Raw genomic sequence first — 24259 nt, 5'->3', positions numbered from 1 at the left:
GACAAATTAAATCAATATTTAATGCATGTTTGTTCATTGCTATGGAGCTTCACTTACAAGAAATTATAAAAATTTCCTTTTTTTGACTGATCTCTAAATGTGTGCACATGACTCTATTTACATGATTTCAAAATTTACTTACAGTTCAATGAGCATGCTCACATTTTAAAATTAAAATAAAAATGGATCCATATAACTTTAATTCATGTGAATTAATAAGGTTTAAGTTATGTAGGGTAAACAATTAGAAATTAAAAAAAAGGTTCTTTATACCTATTAACTCACAGTTTTCCAGGTAGAAAGGCTTCTTAATTAATTCACATTTTTACAGGTAGTCAAATAAATAATAAAATTGCTAAATTCTATAATATTTAGGATCTATATCCTTGTTTCTAATGGTTTTCTTCAACAGGAAAGAAATTATTAATATTGTTAAATACATTTGTTTGATTTCTTGACTTTTGTAATTAAAAATAAATAAATTTAATTTGAGGTAAATAAAATTAATTATCTAAGCTTTTATTACAGGAGATAATTGATTTACAAGGATGGGATGCTAAAAGATCATCAATTGCAATATCACTTACTAAATATGAAAATATCAATATCAAAATATCAAGTCCAAATTGGAGAATCTTTATTAGCTGGCTAGCTGAATGTCTCACATAACACCCCAAAAATGGCTGTTAGGAGAACAGCCCCAAGCATAGGGTAGCAGGAGTTGTAATGTCATCAATCAATACATCAATCATAAGTGACTGTTGCTATGATTTAAAACTACAGACTAACATCATGAAATCTAAAATCAGAAGGGGAAGTGGGTCAAAATGACCTTAGTTGGGTACAAGTTAAAGAATGGTTACTAACATTTAGACAATCCTTGCTGACATTGTACATTGTCTAAGAAAAATAAGAGCCAATTATAGAACAACTTTACATTATATAAGAATTGTCATTTTGTTGTCAAACATGCTATGCTAAGCAACTGTTGATGGGTATAGAGGGGGTATTCCCATGGGAGAAGCATTTCCTACATGACATGGAGTCTCGGGGTAAAATGGAGTCTGTTTAGTCATTGCCCATATAAACTGGCCTATAACATTTCCATGGAGTCAAATATGTCAACCCATCACATTCTAGATGCTTTCCAGTTATGTATTTTGAGCAGCTTATTATTTTAATCATAGTTTATGGAAATGTCTTAATTTTAAAAACATTGGCACATAAAATCATACACATTTACTTGGTATTCTGACATTTCAATATATGTATTACATAAAGCTCAATTTGGTATATTTATCCTCAGTTAACATTTTTTTGTGGTTAAAAACATTCAAAAACATTTTTTCAAAATAAACAAGTTATCTGTTATTTTTATCTTTATTCTACGGTACAGTAGAATTTCAGAATTTTATTCCCCAACTACAACTTAGTATCCAGTGACCATCCTCTCAAATATAAATATAGATAAGTATATGTATTTCAATATAGATAAACATATACATAGTTCAAGAATGCATATATCCACGTGTGTGTGTGTGTGTGTGTGTGTGTGTGTGTACACACACTCCTATATTTGTGTCTGTGTGTAAATATATTTACAGTTCCAAATCGTATGTTAGTATTGAGTGGCAACAATCGTTTTGAATCTCATTTGTCATCTGGAGAAATCAAAGGTTAGTAAGTCAAAATTGAGATGAAGATTAAGGTTCAGCTGTCAGATAGGATGTCTGTGACTAGGGTTAAACCTTGCTGTATTATGGAAAGCACACAACCTCATTCTGGGGGATCTCTTATTGTGAGCATTCCTCTGGAGGAGCAAAAATAAAGATAATAAAGATAAGAATTTGAAGGTACTCTTAAAAGTATCTTGATTGACTGCTTTCAGAAGGTTTGAATGGCTTTCTTGGAGGTTATTATGCTCATTAAAAAAAGATAACGCCTCACTTAGTGAGCATCTGTTGGCCAGGAGCTGTGCTAGGTGCTTCATATTCTTTAATAAAGTAAGCTTCAACTCAAAAAAAAAGAAAAAAAAGAAAAAAAAAGAAAATATCAGATACTCTTAACTATATTTAAACATTAGACATATTTGTAATTTGGTTGATATTAAGAAAGTCTCAAGTTCCTTTATTCTCTATGTTCTCATTGAGAACCAAGATACTAGCTCTTAAACTGTCAGGTGTAATATAGAAGTGTCCAAAAGTATTTTTTTACACCCAGTAAAATAGAAAACTATTACATGTTGAGTAAATTAAAACAAAATAATTTTCAAAAGATTTACATGTAATTAAATTGACTACATATAATTGGCTATATATATAATTAAATTGGCTATATATAATGAACACACTCAGCTGAGGTTATTTAAAGTTTTTTATTCTTTAAATTCTAAGTTTCTATCATAAATGGTAGTTACAAATATAGATAAGATCTTTTCACAAACCCCTATTAATTGGACCTTCTAACTAAAGAACAGAAGAAAAAGAACATATTTAAAACATTAATTTCTCATTCCAATAAAATAATTTCTTATGCCTGTTGAATTCTATTATTTAAAAATTTTTCAAAAACATTATGTTTTATACAATTTAGTTAAACAATAGCTTATTTTAAAATACCACCTTGCATTCCAAATTTCAAATTTCTCTTTAAAAGTCAAATTTGATTAATATAAAAACATCAGTGACTATGTTTTAATTAACCTTGGTAATTAGTACTGACATTATGTTAATTGTATTCTTGTTTTCCAGATAAAGAAGTTCTTAAATATAAGGTTTGAAGAGACATTTTACTAAGCTGATGCTCCCCAAACTAAAGCTTTTTCAATATTGGTCTCTTACAAACATATAATAATAACAAATTAATTATATTATTTACTATTTTTAAATTAAATAAATGTAAGCTGTACACTTTTTATTACTCTCTACACTAAGAAGTAAACTTAGGTATATTTTTAGAGGACATTCAGGAGATACTGGCTTATTTAAAGTCTAACAATATGGGATATGGAAGTATTTTGACACCTTCCCCCAAGAGGGGATGGAAGCTCTTGGCTTATCTGTTTCATGTTTCAAATGTGATGTGAGATTAATTTATATTAATCCAAAGAATTATATGTGGAGGTTTTATAAAATAATATTCATAGTTTAAAGATTCTAAAGATGGTTCCAAGATTAGGATACCTTCCCTAGATTTTGTCAAGAGACTCACTTAGGAAAAATTAAGTACACATAAAAAAAAAATTGAGGCTCTGGCAACCATTATTAACATTTACTAAATAATCTTCTAAACTGCTTTCCATACGTAAGCTCAATGGTATGCATATTTTGTACATACACAATTGTATTGTTGGTTTTAAAGCTTATTGTTTTAGACTGCACATAATTAGTATTCTTTTACAACATTACTTTTAAGCCAGATTTTTGTCATATAGTTCATTTATCCAAAACTCTGTGTTAGACATTTGGATTATTTTTACTACTTTAAAAACAAGGTTATTAAAGATATTCATACAACTATATATTTATACATAAGGATTATCTTTACATAGATCCCTTAAAATATAATTGCTGGATCAATGACATAAATTCTAAATCTTTTTAAATAAATTATTATATCACTATCCTGACAGAGGCTACCAATTCTAATATAACAGCTTAAGTTAATTTAGAATAATAAGGCCATTACCTACAGAACAAACATGTCATAAGACTAATATTAATGTCTGTACTGACTTCATTTTATAGCTTTACAACTCAGCCCAATACCAGAGGCAAAATCACATCGTATATTTGGTGGAAACTGGGCCTTTTTTTATTGTAATGCCCTTTTCAACTTAATAACATTGACTTTAACAATAGGTAACTTTTATGAATCTTTCTGGACAAATAGAAATATTTATTAAGTCACTTCTTATGGTTTAAATACTTGTGCAATTCTAGGCCATTGTCTACAATTTAAGGTTATTAATGCTCCCATTTATAGAAATTTTTCTACAATTTAAATAAATAAAAATAAAAAGGGGGAAGAGATCCCTATGTAAACCCACTTAATTTCAAAAAATATTCTTTTAAATCTGTATTAGGAGTTTCACAGCTGTTGAGTTGACACAAGGTGCAAGAGAATGTACCACATTTTACAATAAGGAGATCTTAAGTCTCCAACCACAATATTTATATGCTAGCTCTCAGGTAAGTGAAATATATGGGAAATCTGTTGGACTCATTTCCCAGATCCACTTTAATACACCCAATGATGTGGACTGGAGAGTCAATCCCAGTCTTTACTGATGATATTCATAAAATGGGAGGCTTTACAGATACATATTACACCCATCCATGTGCCTGGATTTGACTATACTGGCTGCAGTGGAAACTTATTTATATGCTGGTCCCATGATAGACTCTCTTGCTGTCTAGATGTAACCTTTGAGAAAAAGCAGAATAAGAAATACATAGGACAGTCAGTTATACTGGCCCTTGGAACTTAGGATTGTATATTCAAAAGGTTAATGGAATGGAACTTTCTCATAAAAAGTCAGCCATTTCTATAAAATATCAACCAATATCTTAGAATCTGGCACCTTTCCTAAATGGATAAAATATACAAATGTCTTGCCCCTGCTACATATTATCTCTAAAGGTGGTGGATATGTTTTTGGATTGATCTTCAAAAATTAATGAAAGACAGTTATATCAAAAAGATTCAAAGTCTGAAAGGCCTAATGTGGCAACATTGCCAGTAAATGTTTCACTCGTACTTCTTAAATAGAATTTACAAAAAACATGTTTAATCTAAATCTTTAATACCGTGGAAGAGCTAAAAAACTAGGCAAATAATTGAATTGTTTAAGCCTTTTCAGAATACAAAATAAGATTAGATAAACAGTCATTCTGATTTTTGATACTCCATGTAATCTGGACTATTCCCTATTTGGATTTTACTTTGTGCTACTGGTAACCACATAATAAAAACCAAATTAGAATTCAACAAACTGATTGATATTACACTAGAAAGATGAATAATTCACATTTATATTCTGTTATTTCTTATTTGATGATAATTTGGGTCCTATATATTTTAATGTATTCTTTTAGGTTTCTATCTGTTCCCATATTCATTATACCTAGAGGCATGATTCCTTCTGTTAAGATGCTATGGCCCCTGAAAGTTAAGTATTAATAAAATGATTGAGATCAAATTAAATGCTTTAACAACTACTATTATAAATAACAGTAATGAGCCTTTTGCTCTCCAATTTAAACAAAGGCTTAAATGCCATGAGGATTGCAAGCACGCCTGTGTTGCTACAACTAAATATCACACTTCCCAATGGGACATTTGACATAGCAATATTAAGAGCCTGGATCTTATAAAATCACACCACCATATCCAGGATATTTGAAAAGTAAAGTTGATCTCATTGACTCTGCATTTCTGATTGATCAAATACTTCCTAAACTGAATGATATATTATTATTGGAATGACATATTTGCTACTAATTCTTTATGTATCATGATGATAGGTTGCCATATCCTCAGAACCAAGAGCAACTCTCAGAACAAAGATCCAGAGACTCAAAATAACTGCCCATCATTTGCATTTTTAAAAATATTAAAAAGGGGGAGATGTGGGAAGTCATCCTTATTTAGCAGAATCAGACTAGGCTGAGCCATGGGACACAGGCATCTGGCTTCCAGGAACAGCTGGGAAGCATGTGGCTGTGTGGGAGTGTTCCCTGTCTGCTTCTGGAATAATCGCCCTAAGAGGATGGCTCCCCTAACTCCACCCTATCCTGTCCATCACAGAAGAAGCTCCTCCCAGTCGTGCTCCCTTTGCCTGTGTGTCTATAAATAAAAGACAGTTTGGCTACTCCACTGTTGTTAGAGGCCAGAGCTGGTATGACCAGATCCACCAAGCCCCTTCTCATTTAAAAAGAGTATTGACTCTTTTGTGTTTATTGGGTAGATAGGTTTATGGGTAAATGATTGATAAACAGCCAACATCATCCTCCAGCAGTTTACCCTTTTCTCATCCATGTGGGATGTGGCTGAGTGACACCCCCCCCCCCCGGGCTTATAAGCATAGAAATTTAAAAGCCTCCAGAGAGAAACATTAGGTCACAGTTAGAGGCAAGTGATCTCTTAGAACAAACTCTAAAATCCAGGAAGACTCGATCATTCAAAGTGCTGAAAGAAAATAACTGTCAACAAAAATTGTTATGTTCAGCAAAGCTATCCATCAGAATGGAAGGGAAATAAAGCTTTCCAAGGTAAGCAGAAACTAAAACCTAGCACTACTGAAAATACTTAAAAGAAATACTACATACAAAAGACATCAGGAGCAAACTCCAAGACTGAAAAAAAAATGAATCTTATTTGAAGAGTAGCTAAGAAAATGAGAAGTGAAACTGAATTAAACATTAGAAATAAATTAAAAATGCCAGGAATTAATAAACATTTCTCTATGACACTGAAGGAAAATAGGCTCAACTCTCAAAAGACATAGACTGTCAGAATAAATTCAAAAACGAAATGCAGATATTTGTAATTTGCAGGAGACTCATCTTACAGGAAAAAAACAGCCATAGACTGAATGTGAAAGGATGAAAAGTGATGTTCTATGGAGGAATCAGAAAACAAGCAGGAGTAGTTACTCTTATATCCAACAAAGCAGACTTCAAGTGAAAATTAATCAGAATACACAAATACACTCACTTCATAGTGGTAACGGGAACAATTCAAGAACAATGTATAATGATAGTTAATATTTATGCCCCAAATATCAGAGCACTTAGTTACACCAAACAGACACTACTCAACTTAAAGACTCAAATAGACCCCAATACAATAATGCTGGGTGATTTCAACACACCTCTCTCACCAATAGAATACTATCTAGACATAAACTCTGAAAAGTCTTTTTAAACCTAAAAAATATTATAAATAAAATAGACCTAACAGACATCTCTAGAATATTTTATCCAACAACAATCATTTGCTTTCTTCTCAGCGGCTCTTGGAACCATATCTAGAACAGACTATATTTTAGGCCACATAGTAACTTGTAGCACATACAAAATATAAAATATAGTTTCTTGCATCTTACATTTCTTATTATGGAATTAAAAAAATCAACCCTAAGAAAACTACAGAAACTACATAAACTCTTGTAGATTGAGCAATATACCTTTGAATGAAAAAAGGGTGTGAGAAGAAATCAGGGTAGAAATTTAAAAATTCTTAGAATCATATGAGAATAGAGATTCAACATACCATAACCCTCTGGAGTGTTGTGAATGTGTAGCAATTAATGTCTACATAAGAAAATCCTAATGATCCAAAAAAGAAAACCTACTGATACATCTGTAAGCCTTAGAAAAACAAGAACAAATCAATTCCAAAATAAATAGAAGGAAGGAAATAATTAAGATCAGAGCTGAAATCAATGAAATAGATTTTAAAAACAATACAAAGAATCACTGTAATAACGAGTAGATTCTTTGAAAAAATATAAATGATTAATAAGCCCTTCACCAAACTAACCAAAATAAAAAGTGAGAAGGTACAATTTAATGAAATTAGGGATGTAAAAGGATAAATCATCACAGAAATACAAAGGATCATTAGGAACTATTTTGAAAATTTATACACTAATATATTGCAAAACCTAAAATAAGTGGGATACTTTTCTGGATGCATATGACCTGCCAACATTGAAACAGCAGAATATAGAAATTTTTTAAAAGATCAATAACAGAAATGAAGTAGAAGCAGTAATAAAAATTCTTCCAACAACAACAACAACAAAAAAGATCAGGTGAATTCTCAACTGAATTCTATCAAACATTTAGAGAAGAATTAATGCCAATGGTCCTCAAATTATTTCTGAAGTAGAAAAGGAGGGAGCACTCTCAAATTCACTGTATGAAGCTAGCATCACTGTGATCCCAAAACTATATAGGGACACATGCAGGAAATAAAACCATAGACCAATATTCCTGATAAATATAGAGGCTAGTATTCTTAATAAAATAGTAGCTTTTCATATTCAACACATTAAGATGCTTGAATATCATGACCAACTTGGTTTCATCTCAAGAACACAAATTGTTTCAACATATGAAAATTAATTAATAAATGTAATTCACCACAAAAAAATGGAATTAAGGACAAAAATCACGTAGTCATCTCGAAATGCCTTTGACAAAATTCAGCATTAATTCGTGATGAAAGCTTTGAAGAAACTACTTAGAAGGAAGTTTGTTGGGGGCTGTGCCATGTGCGCTGCGCTGGGATGGCGCCTGGCGGGGGGCCAGCCAGAAGTTGTTTTGGTCACATCTTGGTATGCTTGCACAGGCGTTCCCGAGTGCTCCTGCTCACACCTGCTCGTGATTGGGCAGGGGCTCCTCGCCTGATCTCAACTGGCGTGGTCCCACCCTCCGCCTCCTGGAGGGAATATAAGCAGGTAGAAGTAGGTAGAAGGCGAAATGCAGCAGCTAGCAGGGAGAAGCAGCAGGCAGCAGCGGAAGGCAGAGCTGAGAACTGAGAACACACCTCTAGATCACGGACAGGCAGACCGCAGTATGCAGGACGCATCACTGAAGCACCTTAGGTAGACAGCACCTTTAGTTCACGGATGCAGGATGCACCTTTAAGAAGAAGCAGCAGGATTTTAAGAAGATATAGATCTCAAAGTGTAGTCTCTCTCTCTTAAGCAAAGTCTCTCTTTCTCTCTTATGCAAAGCCTCTCTCTCTCTCTCTCTCCTTTCAAAGCCTTTCTTCCTCTATAAGCTAGAGAATTAGCAAATAAGCAAGAAAGCAGCACACTAAAGAGAAAGATAATAGAAGTAGCTTAGTTTCCAGTCCACCTCTGATAAATACCTGCGCAATTGTTGCTGCAGAAGGTAACAAATATCTGCGGGCAGCGACAGAAGTTAACTTCCTAAAGTCTACATATGGCAAACCCTAAGTCAACATCATAGGACAAAAAGAAAAACTGAAAGCATTTCCTCTAAAATCAGGAACAAGAAAAAAGCTATTGTTATGGTTTGGATATGAGGTATCCCCCAAAAGCTCACATGTGAGATGATGCAAGAAAGTTCAGAGGAGAAATGATTGAGTTTTGAGAGTCTTAACCTAGTCAGTGGATTAATCCCTGATGGGATTAACTGAGTGGTAACTGGAGGCAGGTGGGGTGTGGCTGGAGGAAGTGGTTTATTGAGGGAATGGCTATGGGATATGTATTTTGTATCTGGAAAGCGGAGACTCTCTCTGCTTCCTGACTACCATGATATGAGCTGCTTCCCTCCATCACCCTCTCTGGCCATGATGTTCAGCCTCACCTTGAGCTCCAAGGAATGGAACCAGCCTTCTATAGACTAAGACCTCTGAAACCATGAGCCCCCAAATTACTCTTCCTCCCTTATAGTTTTGCTGCTCAGATCATTTAGTTACAGCAGCATAAAAGCTGCTTAAAACAGTTATCCATTCTCCCCACTTCTATTCTATATAGTACTTGAAACACTATCCAGAGCAAATAAGAGAAAGAAATAAAAGGAATACATACAGAACAGACAGAAATCAAATGATTACTCTTTGTAGATGATATGATCCTATACTTAGAACAACTAAATATCTTCAAGTGACCTAGCCTGTTGGTTATGCTTTCTTTTGAGTTTTTAATTTGGTTTATTGTTTCCTTCATTTCAAGAATTTGTTTGTTTGTTTGTTTGTTTGTTTTTTTCAGAATCTCTATCTCTTTATTGAAATGATCTTTTGTTTCCTGCATTTGCTCTTTTAACTGTTGATTGGTGCAATCATTCATTACGTGCATTTGTTCTCTCATCTCATCATTTGCTTCTCAGATCATTTTAATTATGTACATTCAGAACTCCCTTTCTGACATTTCTTCTGCCATGTTGTCACTGGATTCTATTGGTAGCATCTAGGTTTGTTTGGGACACTTTCTTCCCTTGTTTTCTCAAGTTGTTCATATATTGTCCCCTCTAACAGTGTGAATTCAATGTATTACAGTTCCCTCCTATAGACTTATAGTGTTCCTACAGGTTTTCAATACCTCACCTTGAAGTGAGAGATCAACATTAGTGAGAGATCAACACCATACAAACAATATGCATCCTTAACTCAAAAAGTCCCTATTAAGATATTAACCAGGGCTGGGGATATAGCTCAGTTGGTAAAGTGCTTGCCTCACATGCACAAGGCCTTGGGTTCAATCCCCAGCACCAAAAAAAAAAAAAAAAAATATATATATATATATGTGTGTGTGTGTGTGTGTATAAACCATATTGTCTTAATAAACAGAGATGATGAGTTTGATTATTGTCTGTAGCATAACCAACAGGTTTGCAATAAGGACCACAATTTCTAATGGTGGAAAAAGAGGACGGGGAGGGGTGTAGGATGCAATGTTAATGAGATAAAAACTGAGTTTACAGAGGTACTATGTCATAGGAGTAGCGAAAGCAGAATTAAAAGAAATAGGTTGTTAGCATGAGAAAAGAGAGAGTATCCAAGGAAACAGATAGATCAGAGGAAAATAGAGGTGAGAAAAATATTAATCAAAGAAAAGTAGGAATAACAGTGGGTAAGATAGGAATAATTGTAATAACACTACCAATAAAAAAATTCCACAATAAAATTATACTGTACTGTTCAAACCTCTAGTCTTCAGTAGCCTGACAATGTGGGTCCCAAGAAGGGTGCTGCCCACTAGGGATTGTGGCTTCCAGGTCAGGAATAATCCATGCGAGCGGGCAGAGGCTCCCCCATGTGTTGACAGATGGTCAGCCACAGCCCGGATACCAGCCTGCAGGCTGGGGCCGGGCCTCAGCGGCCCCGGAGAACATCTTAATATCTTCAGCAAAAGACTTCTAGAGCTAATAAACAACTTCAGTAAAGTAGCAGGATAAAAGATTTACATACCAAAATCAGTAACATTACTATACACTAATAACAAATTCACTTAAAAGAATCAGAAGAGCAATCCCATTTCAAAAAAAATACAAACTACTTAGGGATAAATGTAGTGAAAGAGGTGAAAGATCTGTATAATGAAAGTCATAGAATGCTGATGAAAGAAACTGAAAAAAATTAGAAGATGGAAAGACCTCCCAATGTTCATGGAGAGGCAGAATTAATATTGTCAAAATGGTCTACTGCCAAAAGCAATATACAGATTCAATGCAATCTCCATCAAAATACCATGACATTCTTCACTGAACTAGTAAAAAAAAGTCCTAAAGTTCCTTTGGAAGAATAAAAGACCCAGAATAACCAAAGTAATTCTAAGCAAAAAGACAAATTCTGGGGGCATCACAATACCTGACTTCAAGTTATACTACAGAGTTATAGTAACAAAAACTGCATGCTGCTGACATGAAAGCAGACACCTAGACCAATGGAACAGAATAGAAGACACAGACAAACCCATAGAGACGAGGTTATCTGATCCTTGACAAAGGCGCCGAAAGTATACACTGGAGAAAAGAGAGCCTTTCCAACACATGGCTCTAAGAAAAATGGCTATGCACATGTAGAAGAAGGAAACTGGATTCCTATCTCCCCACTTGCACAAAAGTCAACTCAGAATGGATCCAAGAAACTTTAAAACTACTAAAATAAAATGTAGGGTCAATGCTCCAACAAACAGGTGCAGGCAACAACTTTTTTCATAAGACACCTAAAGCTCAGAAAATAATACCAACAATTAACAAACAGAATGTTATCAAACTTAAAAACTTCTGTACAAAAAGGACACAATTTAAGAACAAAAAGATAGAATATCAGTATGGGAGAAAATTTTGGTAGCTACACTTACACAGGATTAATATTCAGAACATATAAAGAATTTTAAAAGAACACCAAAAAAACTTTTTAAAGCAATCAATAAGCAGAAAAGTGGACTAAGCAGACATTGATTAAAGTGAACTAAACAAACACTCTAAAAATATTCTTTTCAAAAGAAGAAATACAAATGTCCAACAAATACATGAAAAAAATGTTCAACATCATTAACAATCAGGAAAATTTAATAAAAACTACCCTGAAAATTCTTTTCACTCCAGTCAGAATGGCAGCCTTCAAGAATACAAATAATAATAAATGTTAGCAAAGATGAGGGGGGAAAGAAATATTTTGCACTGTTGGTGGGATTATAAGTTAGTACAACCACTATGGAAATCAATATGGAGGGTCCTCAAAAGATCAGAAATGGACCCACATATGACCAGCTATACCACTCCTAAAGATTTACAGCCAACATACTATAGCAATACACGCATACCCTTGCTTATAGCAGCAGAGTTCACAACAGCCAAACTCTGCAACCAGCCTAAGTGTCCCTCAACAAATGAATGGATAAAGAAAATGTGGTATGTATACACAGTGGAGTTTTATTCAACCATAAAGAAAAACGTAATCATGCCCTTCGGAAAAGATTATGAAACTTGAGAGCATTATGTTAACCAAAATAAGCCAAACTCAGAAAGTCAACAGTCATGCTTTCTCTCATATGTCAAAGCCAGAGAGATAAAAGAAGAAGAAAGTTGCAGGGAGGGAATCTTATAAAACCAGAGGGAGACTAGTGAACAGAGGAAAGAAAACAGGAGAAAGGAGGAGAGGGAAAGGGGAAAGTACTGTGGAGCAGAATTTACCAAGTTATATTGTTATATTGTGGCATGTCCGAATATGTAATAATGAAATCCCCTATTATGCATAACTATAATGCACTGAGAAAAAAAATCAATGTTGATAATTTTTTTAATTGGATAATGGGTACACAAATTCTCCTTGTATGCTTTGTCCATTTTGTATTGCTTTTTAATTTGTGTAATAAAAGCAAAAATAAAAAAGACAATTGAAAAAAAGAAATAAACACTCAAATATTTAGAATTTTAAAAAATAACCATGATAAGTTATTTGTTAATGATTTCTGGGGGAAAATTGGTCAAAGAGGTGAATTGGTTAGTAAGACACTATTCCTTCAATGTTTTCAATCATGTAAAACAGTAGTATTTTATTTTTTTTATGTCCATAAATCGTAAAACTAGAAAAATCCGAATGGTAGGGAAAGTACCCAATTCGGGTAATGAACATGCACTAGAAGGGAGCAATGACCTGGGTGAGGAGCACTGTCTGGGAAGGAGCTGCATCTTCACCATGCCTTGAACTTTAAAAAGAGGAAACAAGTGAGACAGACTATAGACGTTTGTTTGAAAAGGAGCCAGATGTGCATGGGTTTCTGATATCATTTTACATACTTGAAATAGTCCCTACTTCAAAAAAAATGAATATTACTCTTTAAAACGAGTTAAAAGAATTTGCTTACAACAAAGAAGTGCAGAAATCACAGGTGAACATGTTCGCGAGGTGCATGGACTGATTCTCACGCACACCGTGAGCACCCAGGTGGAGGAGCAGACACCAAGGTAGGTCCCCTGCTGCTGCGTCCTAGACAGAAACTGAAAGCAGTTTTCCCCTTAGTTATGTTCTGTCCCACCCCCTCCATTCACCACAAAAGCAAGGAACGTAGAAAAAAAAGCAGACCGAATTAAACGCAGCAGGAGCAGCAAAGTTAGTGAAGAAGACCAAGCAGTGTAACCCAGAGTGTGGACCTAGAAGAAATTAAATCAACACAGCCGCTTCCCACCTTCAGATAGCAACAAATAAAACCAGAGGGAATAATACCTCTGCAATTCGATGTCTCAAAAGTCCCAGAAGGAACTTCTAGAGGGATCACTGCTAGCTGAGAGTTACTGAGCCCACCGCCATCACCACGAACAGGGGAGGCATGGCACAGACCAGAGAGGTAACCACTCCCGGTAGGTTCTGGCCCTGACCCAGCGCTCAACGCGGCCTCCCGTAGGTGCTCCTGCAAAAACGGGTGCAGACACCCCCAAACACCCACGATTCAAGGCCATGGCACTGAGGCTCGGAAACGGGCAAACCACCTGTCTCTGGCCCAGAGAGTGAAGGGGAGTGCGATGGATTCACAGCCACAGGCACTAAGAGTTCAGACACAGGTGGCCCCACTAACCTTCTTTCCCAGCCTCAGGGACAGAACCCAGATGGTCTTCCCCAGCCAGGAGGCACTGTCTGCACCAGACCACCCTCGGAGAAGCGGCGATCACAGCTGCCGTGCTTCTGACAGCCACCAGGCTCTGTGCCACCAGTAACCGAGGCCCATGGAGGAAACCAGGGCAGTGTCCCTCAGCAGTCAGAGCAGCAGCCCAGAGTCCTGCCTCCAGTGCTCCTGCACCTAACAGACAGCCGGCAGACACAGCCCAGCATGCGGCCCAGCTCAGGTGGACTGCCAGTGAGAAATCCTCCACCCCAGGAAAGTGGCTCCTGTGCCCCAGCACCTCCAGGAGGACCCAGAGATGCAGAGCGACGGATATCTTCTAGAGGCACCAGATCCTGGTGAAACACAACCCAGGCAGACTCAGTAAGAGTGTTCTCCACGCGGGCATGGTTTGCAGTATGGGTCTCATGTCAATTTTGATCATACATATGTCACTCCTTGTTTTGATTCAATGATTGCTCCCTTAGTATTTGAAACTGTGCCCTCAACCCATCCGATTGTATTTCTTCAAATGTTTAAAGCTTAATGGAAAGCATTCCACGTTTGCTTCCTAACACGGGCTCACCCCTGCTCCTCTTAGCTCCTCTTTTCCCTTTTATGTGTTATGGCCCCAAATCCCCACCATCCATCTTTTTCTTCTTTTTTCCTTGGTTTGTATTATTCTTTTCTATCTTTTCTTTTTCTTTCTTTGATCTGAAGTGATTATAATAAACAGGGTTTAATGTCTCCTCTCAAAGTACTGTGTGAGTGGGAACAGTCCAAGACACACACTAAGTGGAAGTAGCAATAGGGTGACCTAGATATTCACCCTGTCTGGAGCACTTAAGAAAAAGAAGTTCACTAAGTAGAATGTGAAGAGAGAACCTACAGACTAGAAGATCTTTGTCATCTGCTCCTCGGGTGGGGGATTAATATCCAGATTATATAAAGAACTCAAAAAATTTAATGCCAAGAAAAAACCCTAATTCATGAATTGGCAAAAGAACTAGAGACAGTTTTCAAAAGAAAAAATACAAACGGCCGACAATGCCAAAAAAAAAAAAAAAAAAAGTTTAACATCTCCAGGAATCAGGAATATGCAAATCACAAATACATTGAGATTTCAACTCACTCTGGCCAGAATGGCAATTATCAAAAATAAAAATAATAAATGCTGGTGAGGATGTGGGGGAAAAAGTACCTTTAAACTTTGTCCATGGGACTGCAAATTAGTGCAACCTCCCTGGAAAGCAGTATGAAGTCTCTTAAAGGAAGTCTGTGTTGTTCTCTGATGGGTGGAAACCTGGCAGTTCACCTCTGTGCATTTGAGGAAATACTAAAGACCCCTCTGGATGTGTCATCTGAAGTAAAGAGTCTTCTGCAGGCCTGCAGTTCTAAGGAAACACAGACCGACTCAAAAATCTCCCCAAACTGGCTTATGGACTCATCTCTGTGATTAATGTGCAGTTTCACAGCAATGAGCCTCATTTAATAATTCATTCATAAATAGTTTTTGAGAACTTGGTAGCAGGTGCTCCGCTGAGTAACTTGCAAAGCAGAAGGAAGACAGACCTCTCCATTGTTCTCTCCTGCAGTGGAGGAAGAGAGACAGGCAACGCAGTCGTAAGTGCAGGCAAGGGTAGGAATTCTGTTGTTGTTGTTGCTTTTAGTGGTGCACTGTGGTTTACACAATCATTGGTTCACTTTGGCGTAATCTCACATGCATGGACTTTATTTTACTCCATTTCAGTGCCCGGCTCCCCCCACCTCCCCTATTTCCCTTTTCCACTCTACCCATCTTCTATTTATTTATTTATGTATTTTAATTGGTGCTTTATAGGCATACATAAAGGTGGAATTTGTCGTGGCATATTTATATGTGCACACAGCATAATTTTGCCGATTTCATTTGCTTTTCCTTCCCTTTCTTGTCCCTCCTCCCTCCCCCGTCCAGTCTCCTTCTAGTCTGCTGACCTTCCCTCTGTATGAGACAGAATTCTTACCTGATCTGTGACGGAGGGGCAGCAGTTAGTCAGGGGTGGGGGTTCAACAACAGATCAGCCAGGGAACATTATGCACATTCTTGTGCAAGGTAAGTGCTAGTGTTACAATTGTTTGGAGGGGCTGAACATAATTTAGAAATAAGTCTGATACAGAGAGGATGCCAAATTGTGAATGACAGATAGATGTGAAGCTATACATAATTGGCAAGAAGTGAAGGAAGTGATATCACACCTGAGACATCGGGGTGGCTGGACCTACAAGTAGGGCATTTCTAATTGGGAAAAAACTCACTAGGTTTGACAAAGATCAAAAGACGGAATAAGTAAGGTGTGTCTTTGGCTAGAATCCACAGGACCAGAACCTGAGATGGGAACTGTTTCTCTGGAGTTCTATTTGCATGTTCTCAGGAGAAATGGAGAGTAAGAACAGTACAAGTGGGAGGAAAAGAATCGGCTTCGACCTGACCCTACTCACGTAGAGACCAGAGGCACGGAGTTTACCAGTTAGTCCCAACCTGGGCAAGGGGGCTGGACTTTCTACTGTCCCACCTAACTAAACTCTGTGACATTATGGCCACGGGCTGCCCAGGGGTTGGGGAGATGGGTAAGCCACATGACCTCGCCTGGGAAACCACTCCACTTGGCCAAGGGCAATTTTTGGACAAGCCACAACTCCATTAGCGCAATATTCCTTGATGGGTGCATGTGTGTAAAGAGGCGGGTGGGCACCAGCGCCCTCTCCTGGCGGGAGGCGGCTGACCAGCGTGAACAGGGAAGAGGAAGGAGACCCAGAGTCAGGGCTTAGAGACCCAACCAAGGGCTGCCGCCCTCAGTATAGCTTCTAGAAAGAAAGCTGTCATATAAATTGTGGACACAGGGATACAAAAAAGGATCCTTTGGAAAGGCAGGTGGATGAATTGGCAAGTAATTTATGTCCAAATTGTAACTAGCGTCCTCTCCATGACAATGGAGGCAAGAGAAGAAGAAAAGAGCAAAGAATGATATAGAGAACCTGCTAGAAGAAAAACTGCCCATTTACATATGTCACAAACAGTTCTTTTCACTGAAGTAAACAGAAGAAATCCACAGACTGAAATACATCATCTTCACCTATTTGTGTTTCTCAAAATATTTTTCCTGGTTCTGTCTATAAAACCAGAAGGATGATTTGGAGTATCCTCACCCAAAGAATAATCTTCCCCTCTCTTACTGGACTTGGAATTGTGGGGAACATCCTTATATTTGTGAGACATGTCTATGTTTTTATCACAGGTCCTGAGGGGGGAAAAACATATTTTATCCTCATCCAATCATTATTTGTAGCACAGGGACCAGATATACTGCCACAGTTTTTCTAATAACTTCCTAGGAGATATTGGTTGTAAAACTGATTTTTTTGGAAAGGATGGCTCAGGGCCATTAGTTCCAGGACCACCCTGTGCAGACAGCTCCAACCACTGAACTCATGGCAAGTTCTTTCCCACCTCCTCCTCTTTGGGATCTTTAGTTTTCTGATAAGCTCCAACTTGCTCCACTATGTCACAGCAGTGACTAGCATGAACGTGTCTGAGATTGGGCTGTGTGTTGGCCACTGTTAGCTGCTCCCATCTAGGCAAACAGTTAGGTGGCTTTTGCTATCTCTCCTGGCTCTTCTGGATGTCGCCTTTCAGAGTCTCGTGGGCTGGAGCAGTGGGTGCCTGGCTCTTCCTCTGTTTAAACAGCACCAGTGTGTCCTCTACCTTCCTGTTTCTAGGTTTGCAAACAACTCCAGCCCAGAAATCAGAGCTACTCTAAGTACCTCATCCTCATGACTGGCTTCCTCTGCTTTTACTGGGCAGATTTCATGTTCTCCTTCTTCATAGGGTCCCTTGACACATCTCACAGTATTGAATATTAAAATGTTTCTAGTATTTCTATTTCTTGGTTATGCCAGTCTCAGCCCTTGGGGCTGATCAGCAGGAATGTCCATGTTGCTGAATACTGGAGCACTCACTGAGAAGTGCAGGAAATTAACTCTCTACACCAGTTTCCCCATGAACTAAACGTTTAAACAGGAGGAATTCCTTTGCTTTAATGTGTCAGGAGTTAATCAAAGCTTCTAAAACAGATTTACTTTTTGTTTTAAGAATTCTGGTTTCAGGCAGTCTAAGGCTGGCCGAAGGGTTCCAGGAAGTTAGGGAAACGATTCTGACCAGCTTCCTATTCCTCCATCCCTCTCTTTGGACTTTCAACTTCTTGCTTGGAGAGGAAGGGGGAATACTGGAGGCCACACTGTTGTCAGAAAAATCCGAACTTTGTATTTTTCCCCAAGCCAGAACTTCTAATCACTCAAGAACCCTGAATAATTTCCTGCCTTTATGTTCCCTCAAATGGAGTCCACTGTTCACGGCCTCAGGAAGCTACCTAGCATTGAGTGTGGGCAGGTGCGGGGTGCGGGAGGCCAAGGAACAACACGAGTAAGAGTCAGATGAGGGACAAAGGTGTCCGAGGTATCCTTTATCCGGGATCGGCTTGCAGGACAAAACCGACAGGAGCCACAAGAAAAGCGAACTGACTGCGGCACAACAGACTCGGGTGGAAATTGCTTGGTGTTTCCTGGATCCAGAGGCGCCGAGGAGCCTGGTACGCAGCTCCCAGCACTTGGGAGTTAAGAGTGGGTCAGAACCGCGGGGTACGCACGGCAGGCTGAAGGCTCTCCTCTGGAGGATGCTGTGGTCCTGGGCTTGATTCTGGGTTGGAAAATGATGCTCCAGGTGAGGCTTGAACTCACAACCTCGGCATCGCCCGCGAGCACACTGCCCTATAAGTACCGCGCGCTAACCGATTGCGCCACTGGAGCACCCGGGGCGCGCTTCCGGTCACTCCCCACTCGGCCTACGCGGCACGAGCGCGGCTCTGCTCTGGTCGCAGCGGCCAAGAACCTTGGCTCGCTCGCCGGCGCGCCAGGCCGCATCTCCCCGGACGCCGTGGAGGCTCAGAGCGCGCCGCTTGGTGAGCGAAGACGGAGCTTCCTCCAGGCGACCAGGGGAAATCGGCGTCCCCGCGAGGACGCGCAGTGGTCCCAGTGCGGGAAGGCGAGTCCCGGGCTGCGAGTCGCGGAGCCCGGGCCCCCTCCCGACTCTTCTCCTGCCTCGCCCTCTGACCCGCGCCCCACCTTCCCTAGCCTCTCCCCAGCAAGGTTCCCTCCCTGGCTCTCTCCCCAGAGCCTCTCCCTCCCTGGCCTCTCTCCCCAGCGCCTCCCCCTGCCCTAGCCTCCCTCCCGGCAGGCTCACCTACCCTCGCCCTCTCCCCCCAGCCTCTCCTTACCTGTCCTCCTTCCCCGGAGCCTCTCTTTACCTAGCCTCCCTCCCCGGAGCCTAATCTGCCCTCGCCCTCTCCCCCGCGCCTCTCCTTAACTGGCCTCTCTTCGCGGTGCTTCTCGGTACTGCTGCTCTGCGCACCAAGCGGACGGAGTGGTCCGTGGCAGGAACAGGAGTCCGGTGGAGAGCGATTTGCCAATGCCATTCCTTCCGTCCGCTCCCGCCTGACTAACGGCTTTGAGCCCCGGGGAGGCAGAGACCCCAGCGCAGCTGCGCTGCTTTTTCAGTGAACACGGAGTGCGCGCGCTCAGGGGTCCTGACTTGACTTCCTCGTCATTTACCCTGAAGAGGGGAGGCTGGATCATGGGGCGGTCCTATTTTCATGCCTCGGGATCCTCTGTACTGTTTCCTATAAGGGCAGCACCTGTTTGCATTCCTACCAACAATGTACAAAGGACTTTTTTCTCTACATCCCCACTAATATTTACCGTTTATTTTGTGGACATTCACCGTCCTAACAAACGTGAAGTGACAACTCCACTGGGTTTCGATTCGCGTTTCGTGACGATTAGTAATGGTTAGCGTTCCTTCACATACCTGTCAGCCACGAGTATGTCTTCTTTACAAAAAGGTCTACTCAGGTTCTTGGCCCACTTTTAAATTTGGGGAGGTTTTGTATGCTTATTTCTGTTTTGTTTTTGCTATTGAGTTGTGTGTGTGTCACATATTTTGAGTGTTAACTTTTAGAAGACAGAGTTTGCAAATATTTTCCCATATAGTTTCACATTATTGATTAGTTCCTTTGTTGCGCAGAAGTTTTTTAGTTTGATGTGATTCTATTTACCTTTGCACTTGTTGCCTGTGCTTTTAACATTCTATCCAAAAAAAAACAAATAAATAATTGCCAAGGCCAATTTCTTTTTATTTATTTACTTAGTTTAACTATTATTTATTTTTTCATTAACTTTATTTGAGTGATATTTTTTAGAAATTTTTTATACCTGTATATAGGGTAATAATGTCTGTCTCCATCTACAGTTCTTCCCATCCCCACCTGCCCACCCCTCCTTTCACTCCCCTCTGTACAAAGTTCCTTCATTCTTCCCTACCCACCCCCCACTATGAATCAGCATCCACTTATCAGAGGAAACATTTGGCCTTTATTTGAGATTGGCTTATTTCACTTAGCATGATCTTCTCCAGTTCCATCCATTGACCTGCAGATGCCATAATTTCATTCATCTTTAAGGCTGAGTAATATTCTATTGTGTATGTACCACATTTTCTTTATCCATTCATCTGTTGAAGGGCATCTAGGTTGGTTCCATAGTTTTGCTATCATGAATTGAGCTGCTATAAACATTGATGTGGCTGCATCACTGTAGTATGCTGATTTTAAGTCCTTTGAGTATAAACCAAGGAGTGGGATAGCTGGGTCAAATGGTGATTCCATTCCAAGTTTTCTTAGGAATCTCCATACTGCTTTCCAAAGTGGTTCACTAATCTGCAGTCCTACTAACAATGCATGAGAGTACCTTCTTCTCCACATCCTTGCCAACACTTATTATTGCTTGTATTCTTGATAGTTGCCATTCTGACTGGAGTGAGATGAAATCTTAGAGCAGTTTTAATTTGCATTTCTCTAATTGCAAGAGATGATGAACATTTTTTCAAATGTTTGTTGATTGATTGTATTTCTTCTTCCGTGAAGTGTCTGTTCCATTCCTTAGCCCATTTATTGACTGGGTTATTTGCTTTTTTTGGTGTTAATTTTTTTGGGTTCTTTATATATCCTGGAGATTAGTCCTCTATCTGAGATGTGTGTGGTAAAGATTTTCTCCCACTCTGTAGGCTCTCTCTTCAAATTGTTGATAGATTTCTTTGCTGAGAAGAAGCTTTTTAGCTTCAATCCATTCCATTCATTGATTCTTAATTTTACCTGTTGCACTTTAGGAGTCTTGTTAAGGAAGTCAGGTCCTAAGTCCACATGATGAAGATTTGGGCCTACTTTTTTTTCTATTAGGCACAGGGCCTCTGGTCTAATGCCTGTGTCTTTGATCCTCTTTGCGTTGATTTTTGTGCAGAGTGAGAGATAGGGGTTTAATTTCATTTTGCTACATATGGATTTCCAATTTTCCCAGCACTATTTGTTGAACAGGCTATCTTTTTCCAGTGAATGTTTTTGGCACCCTTGTCTAGTATGAGGTAACTGTATTTATGTGGGTTTGTCTCTGTGTCTTCTATTTTGTACCATTGGTCTACATGTCTAGTTTGATTCCAAAATGAGCATTTTTGTCACTATAGCTCTGTAGTATAATTTAAGGTCTGATTGTGTGATATACTGCCTGCTTCTTCCTATTTGCTAAGGATCACCAAAGCCAATGTCAAGGAGATTTTTCCCTATGTTTTCTTTCTTCTAGTTTTAGAGTTTTGAGACTTGTGTTTTGATATGTAATCCATTTTGAGTTGGTTTTCATGTTTAGTATGAAATAAGGGTCTGAACTCATTATTTTCCATATAAATACCCAGCTTTCCCAACATTTTTTATTAAGGAACTATTCTCACCCATTGTGTATTCTTGGCATCCTTGTGAAAAACCAAGAGACCATCACATATGCTTGGGTTTATTTCTAGGCTTATTCTCTTCCATTGATCATGTACTACTATAATCCTGTTTTGGTTACTATTGCTTTATGTAATTTTTATTGATACATTATAATTATACATAATAGTGGAATTTATTGTTACATATTTGTACATGCAGACAATGCAGGAAATGTAAGTTGGTCAATTGTATTCCCCAGACTTTGTAGTGTATTTTGAAGGTACGTAGTACGATACCTCCAACTTTGTCCTTTCTCAAAATTGCTTTGGCCATTGGGGGTCTTTTGTGGTTCTATAACAGGGACTTAGAAAAGCTGCCTTTGCTAAAAGCTCTGAGTCTTGACTAAGGCCTGCAGACTCCTACTGAGTAACTGAAGCTTGACATCTCTGCCTTCATTTTTTTATCTGTCTCCTTCATTACCTGAACCTTGGGTCTGATTCTTGCTAACTTTGCATATAGGCACCTTAATCATTTGAGTATAATGCAAGGTCTCTCAGCCCATTTTACCTAACTTATCTCTTTTTCCTGCAAGACTGGGGACACCTAGATAAGAGTAACCAAGGTATTTTCAAGATGTGCAGAGACATTCAACAGCCAGACCCCTAGAGTGACACTCTGAAGTCTGCATTCACTGCCCCAAATCTGCAGTCGCCTTGGATTCTGGAAACAGCATAACCCCATGGTGAGATCACCCCCAGTGGGAGCAATTACCCATGACAGGCACCCCCCTAAGCCACCCCCCCCTAAGCAGAAGCAGTCATCTTGGGATAGCTGGACCTCCCCCTCAAGTTGTGCAGACTTCTCTGGAGCCACCTGGCAAGAACCAGTCATGAGATAATGATCAACCAGAACATGGCCTGATAAGGATGACTTACCCACCAGCTATGCTGACCCCCACCTGCTTCTGCTTCCTTTTTCTATAAAACCTCACAATTTCTGTCAGTCCTTGAAGGCAGATCTGGGGTCACCGCACCCCTGTATCTGCTCTTCCTGGCCTGGCCAAGATTAAAGCTCTTCTCTGGTCTCTGATCAGCAGTATCAGGTCAGGTGGCCAGACCTGGTCCACTGGAACCCCGGAGTCCAGTACCATTGCCCAAGGCCTCCTCCAATAACAGTTCCATGTGAATTTTAGAACTGTATAATTTCTGTGACAAATATCACTGGAATTTTTATAGGGATTGTGTTTACTCTTGGTGTTGCTTTGGACGGTGGAATCCCATGAAAATAGAAGAGATCAGTGGGGCGGAGGAGGGGTTTGAGGGTGAGGGAGTGGGTTGGGGAAAGGGAAGAAGGCAGAATGACATTGACCTGGCCCTGCTGCCACCTTTATGTGTACCTATAACTTCCTGGTTGACAAAAGTGCTCGTGGACACAGCAGGGGACCCAATCATACAGACACTGCCATACTCATGCTCCTAAGCAGGGGATCCAACAGAAAAGCTAAAACAGACTCGTGGACAGAGGGGCATCAATGGATGATAGTATGGAGCTGTGGGCAGGGAGGAGATAAGGAAAAAGGAAATCCCGGAGACAGAGCCAAAACTCCCCCACCAGACTCCCAGCTCTGGAGCCCCTTCTCTTCAGGGAAGTCTGCAATTGGCTCTTTTAAAACAAACCTGCTGCTTGCTGTCTGTCTGTATGACCTGTTCTTTAGTTCTTTGCTGAGCAGAGACAATGAACCCAGCACCCTGACTCCTTCTCTACGATCTCCACACCAACCTCTTGACAAACTGTGGTGCTTCCTACACAACCTCTAGAGTATTTTTCTTCTTGTTCATCTATCTCTTCCTTGGTTCCACAATGAACTAAAAACCTTTCCCTAAACATCACTTCAATTAGGTAAACTTTTCAAAGATCTTTAGCTTCCATGATGCGCTACCCAACATATCCCCAAGTGGCTAGGCTTTTAGATACCATTTCCCTTGAAAGGCATTTTACAACTGACATAGTTCACAGACATCAAGATGACAGGGTACAGGACACGCCAGGAGTGCAGGACAGATGAGTCACCATGTCCCTGTTCAGGAAAGGCCAGTTACTATAACAAGCCCCACCCCTGAGGGCTTATTACCATGGCAACCCCCTCCACAGGTTCTGTATTCCAATTAGGCAAAAATCAAGTAACCAATGGGAACAAATGGGGCACAGTCTTCCATTGGTCCCTGTGCAGAGGGGACTGAGGCACAGCTCAGCCTAGGGGACAAGGCTCACCCAGACCCTGGGGCCTGGAGCCACTCTGGCTGGTCCACTCTCTGGGTTACAGTGTTAC

General features: G+C 39.4%; 1 long non-coding RNA gene across 1 annotated transcript in view; it reads left to right on the top strand.

The window, feature by feature from the left end:
- Positions 1 to 1523: 1523 nt before the first annotated feature.
- The window catches only part of LOC306666577, a 101028-nt gene continuing 78292 nt past the window's right edge, over positions 1524 to 24259 (top strand). Inside the window, exon 1 of the long non-coding RNA XR_013765336.1 lies at positions 1524 to 1542. This is a non-coding gene — a long non-coding RNA (uncharacterized lncRNA). The remainder of the gene's footprint in view (positions 1543 to 24259) is intronic.

The sequence above is a fragment of the Sciurus vulgaris genome, assembly GCF_902686455.1.
Source record: "Sciurus vulgaris genome assembly, chromosome: 7".
Taxonomy (NCBI): domain Eukaryota; kingdom Metazoa; phylum Chordata; class Mammalia; order Rodentia; family Sciuridae; genus Sciurus; species Sciurus vulgaris.
Note: the sequence above shows the minus strand (reverse complement) of the source record. Positions and strands in the feature narration are given on the sequence as shown.